This window comes from Dendropsophus ebraccatus, chromosome 1, assembly GCF_027789765.1.
Source record: "Dendropsophus ebraccatus isolate aDenEbr1 chromosome 1, aDenEbr1.pat, whole genome shotgun sequence".
Lineage (NCBI taxonomy): Eukaryota > Metazoa > Chordata > Amphibia > Anura > Hylidae > Dendropsophus > Dendropsophus ebraccatus.
The window spans coordinates 156,458,105-156,463,398 of record NC_091454.1 but is presented as its reverse complement, the minus strand read 5'-3'; positions in this window follow the sequence as shown (position 1 = coordinate 156,463,398).

Below are 5,294 nucleotides of genomic sequence, written 5' to 3'. Positions count from 1 at the left end.
AACAGTATACAAAATAACTGGTACCTGATACAGAACGATCCGATTCTGTCCAAAATATATCAAGAAAAACCCCTAGTAACCTTAAAGGTCGGTTCAGACGTTGTAACTGTGCGGCTATATTTTTTATGCGGCTGTAAATGTGCGGGTGAAACTCCGGCCGTGGGAAAAAATAGACATGCGGCTCAAAACATACGGTCATTTACTTGGAAATCTGGTTCAACTAAAAATAAGAAATAAAATGTTAAGAAAGTGATGCAAACACCTCTGGATGCATCTGGGAAAGCAGGGAACACAGTTTACATGAATTGCTATTACCGGGGTTTGCGATCCTCTGCACTATAGCCGATGTCTCTCATGGTTAATATATTGAATTAATAAAACACATTTTCTTTCTAATAAAGTCCCTTTTATTGTTCAATAATTAAATGTAAACGATTCCATCATTTTGCAATTAAATATACTGTTAAAATAAATATATATATAAATAAATGTATATTTATATATATATTTATTTTTTTGACAGTATATTTAATTGCACAATGATGGATTCGTTAGAATTAAATTATTGAACAAAGAAACTGTATTTATTTCAACGAAAATGTGTTTTGTTAATTAAATATTAATTAGTACAGGAAGCTCCATAAGCCGTTAATTCATATTCCCGGCAATAGAGCATTCTGTACTAATCATCACTTTACTTTAATTAAAACATCAAATGTTTCTTCTAATTATGTTATGACAATAGCATTATTAGAAGAAACATTTAGAATTATATGTGTGCTCAGCTGATTGGCTGTTCGGCTGAGCGCACATATAATGAGCCGGTCCGCAGTACAGTGACTTCATTGTGCTGCGGACCAGCGAAGAGACAACATTGGGACATCGGATGGTAAGTATAGAGTTCTCCCCACCCCCTCCCCAGCACTGCACCCCTCCCAGCAAGGAAGGGGGGTCACTTAACCCCTTCCTTGCTGGGATGGGTGCAGTCTGACATCAGTCTGGCTTCCAGGGGGTTAAGGGGGATGCCATACATCCTCCCTTAACCCCTTGGGGGTCAGACTGTAAGCAGCGATCTGTAAAGATGCTGCATACTGTAAGGAGCAAAACACCGCTCACAATGATGGGTGTTGTGCTCCTGTTTGTGTTTTTTTTGTGTGTTTCTCCCTTTTTGTTTTTCAGATATCGGTATCCTGGGGATTACGTCGGATTCCATGGACTATGTCGATGACCAGCGGTTGTTGTTTTAATTTTTTTAATAAAATGGTCAACGAGGGGTGTGGGGGTGTTTTTATTTGAATAAAAAATTTTTTTAACTTGTGTGTTGTCTTTATTTCTTTACTTTATAGACTTAGTAGTGGAAGCCGTCTAATAGACGGAATCCATTACTAAGTTGGGGCCTAGTGTTAGCCGGTATAAAATGGCTAACACTAACCTCCTATTATTACCCCAGTACCCAATGCCACCAGGGGTACTGGGAAGAGCCGGGTGCCAGTGGTCCCGGAGCGTCAAAATTGGCGCTCCTGGACTGGGCGGCAGCAGGCTGGTAAGATTTAGGCTGGGGAGGGCCTAAACCAATGGCTCTTCCCACCCTGGTGTTACCAGGCTGCTGTCGTTTGGTTTTTAACCCGGCTGGTTATAAAAATAGGGGGGACCCTATGCGGTTTTTTTTAAAATAAATAAATAATTTAAAAAAAACGCATAGGGTCCCCCCTATTTTTATAACCAGCCGGGTTAAAAACCAAACGACAGCAGCCTGGTAACACCAGGGTGGGAAGAGCCATTGGTTTAGGCCCTCCCCAGCCTAAATCTTACCAGCCTGCTGCCGCCCGGTCCAGGAGCGCCAATTTTGACGCTCCGGGACCACTGGCACCCGGCTCTTCCCAGTACCCCTGGTGGCATTGGGTACTGTGGTAATAATAGGGGGTTAGTTTTAGCCATTTTATACCGGCTAACACTAGGCCCCAACTTTGTAATGGATTCCGTCTATTAGACGGCTTCCACTACTAAGTCTATAAAGTAAAGAAATAAAGACAACACACAAGTAAAAAAAATTTTTTCAAATAAAAACACCCCCACACCCCTCGTTGACCATTTTATTAAAAAAATTAAAACAACAACCGCTGGTCATCGACGTAGTCCATGGAATCCGACGTAATCCCCAGGATACCGATATCTGAAAAACAAAAAGGGAGAAACACACAAAAAAAACACAAACAGGAGCACAACACCCATCATTGTGAGCGGTGTTGTGCTCCTTACAGTATGCAGCATCTTTACAGATCGCTGCTTACAGTCTGACCCCCAAGGGGTTAAGGGAGGATGTATTGCATCCCCCTTAACCCCCTGGGGGCCAGACTGATGTCAGACTGCACCCATCCCAGCAAGGAAGGGGTTAAGTGACCCCCCTTCCTTGCTGGGAGGGGTGCAGTGCTGGGGAGGGGGTGGGGAGAGCTCTATACTCACCCCGATGTGTCCTCTTCACTGGTCCGCAGCACAATGAAGTCACTGTACTGCGGACCGGCTCATTATATGTGCGCTCAGCCGATCAGCCAATCAGCTGAGCGCACATATAATTCTAAATGTTTCTTCTAATAATGCTATTGTCATAACATAATTAGAAGAAACATTTGATGTTTTAATTAAAGTAAAGTGATGATTAGTACAGAATGCTCTATTGCCAGGAATATGAATTAACGGCTTATGGAGCTTCCTGTACTAATTAATATTTAATTAACAAAACACATTTTCGTTGAAATAAATACAGTTTCTTTGTTCAATAATTTAATTCTAACGAATCCATCATTGTGCAATTAAATATACTGTCAAAAAATTTATATATATATAAATATACATTTATTCATATACCTATTTATTTTAACAGTATATTTAATTGCAAAATGATAGATTCGTTAGAAATAAATTATTGAACAACGAAAGTGTCTTGATTACAAAGAAAATGTGTTTTAGTAATTTAATATATTAACTATTAGAGGCATCGGCATTCGGCATCATTGCCGGCTATTTTTGAAGTACTCCGTACGGACCGCCTGTCAATCCTCGGCCGCATCTCCAGCCGCAAACAATGGTCTTGTTCATTTTTTACGGGTCCGTTTACGATAGGGCCGTAGATTCAGACATAGTGTGCACTGTGCAGCCGCATATCCTATACTTCCAAGCATACACACGAACCACCAAAAATACCGCCGCACAATTACAGCTGCAAATACAGCCGCACAGTTACAGCGTCTGAACCTAGCCTTAAACGGTGTAAAAACCTGAAAGACATGCTAGTGCACAGCCGGTTCAAAGAAACAAAAGAACCAGACTGGATACGCACAGCAATGCCAAAGGGAATGTTTAAATGCGGCAATTGTGCATGGTGTGAACAGTGCCTAGAAACCAAAATCGTCACATTAGGCGGTATTACCTGTGTCATCAAAGATTTTATTTGCTGTAAAACAAAAGGGGTAGTATATGCCTTAATATGTGAATGCGGTGTACATTACATCGGAAAAACTACTAGAAAACTAAACCGAAGAGTTTATGAACATATTTATTCCTGCAGAACAAACAAAGGAGCAACCAGATTAATTAAACATGTAAAAGAAAAACATCAAGGAAGAACGGATTGTTTAAAATTTGTAGGATTAGAGCGAGTAAAAGGAACAGTAGGTATAGACGTAAATAGAATATTATTACAAAAAGAAAGCCGCCTTATACTAGCAACAAACGCAGAAGGCGAGATTAGGCTCAATGACAAAGTCGAATTAAATATGTTTATCTAAGTCACCACTTGGAACTTTGCAGTAAATGTTAGTCTTAATATGGTTTTAAATGTTGGTTTTGTAACGCCCACTCACACACGTCACGGAGTGAAGTCTTTTTAGCCCCGGACATGTGAGAGAGGCGGCATCAGTAGAAGCGCGCATGCGCGCGAAACAGCTGGAATCACCCTGCTTCGTAGTGCTTGGCGTCTACAATGTGGCCCTGGTTGTCCGTAAGTTTTTAATGCACGCGTAAATAAAGAAGAGATCACGAATCTGGTGAGTGCCCTCATCTTTTCTCTTACAAAGTGGAATTGCATGCTTTATATATATTTTTCTGAGTGAGCACCAACCAGTGATCCCTGGCAAGAGTTACACTAAGTCTAATAGCTCCTAGCAACAAAAAAGCTCCTAAGCCGTAACCAGCAGCAGTGCCGGTAACTGTGTACTCTTCTTGGAAGTGTTCACCATGATTGTGTTGCATACTGAACAAGACTAAGGACCCTGTTCCACCGGACGATTATCATTCAGATTATCGTTAAATCATTCGAATCTAAACGATAATCGTTCGGTTGAAATGCAGTTAACGATTAACGACCGAACGAGAAATCGTTGATCGCTTTATAAGACCTGGACCTATTTTTATCGTTGCTCGTTCGCAAATCGTTCGTAAATCGTTCGCATTGAATAAGACGTCATTCGGTCGTTTGCAGTAGATACGAACGCAATAGCGAAGAAATAGCAAAGAACAAACAATCGCAGATACGATCATAAGTAACGATTATCGTTCCATGGAAATGAGTGAACGTTTTCAGGTCTTTCGGAATAGCGGTCGTTTAAGATTATGCGAACGATAGTCGTTCGGTGGAATAGAGCCCTAAAGGCCCTATTATATCAACAGATCTGACGACAGATTATCTGCCAAAGATTTAAAGCCAAACCCAGGAACAGACTATAAACAGAGAACAGGTCATAAAGGAAAGACTGGATTTCTCCTCTTTTCAAATCCACTCCTGGGTTTGGCTTCAAATCTTTGGCAGATAATCTGTCGTCAGATCGATTGCTGTAATAGGGCCTTAAGGGACCTTTTATAACATTTAGGAAGCCACTGCAGGTGTTTTGGGTTAATTATTCTAATTTTCTGAAATACTGACTTTTGGGTTTTTCTTGATTGTAATCCATAGTCATCAACTTTAACAGAAATAGACGCTTGAAAAAGTTCACTCTGTATGTAATGACTCTATAGAATATATGAGGTCACTTTTTGAATTGAAATACAAAAAAAAAAGAAAATTTTGTTGATATTCTGATTTATTGCAAACCACTGTATATTTCATTTCCATCAGGGCATTTGAACCAAAGGATGAACTGCTGGCAGGTCTTTAGGTGAGTTACCCCTAGAACACAGCCCAAATACATTTGGGTTCAGAGATTCAACTATACCTGGAGTGTTTCTTTTAGACATAACCTGCCTACAGAAGACTGTTCTGCAATCAGAGACACTGACTGACAGCTGAGTGAGCAGGAGGT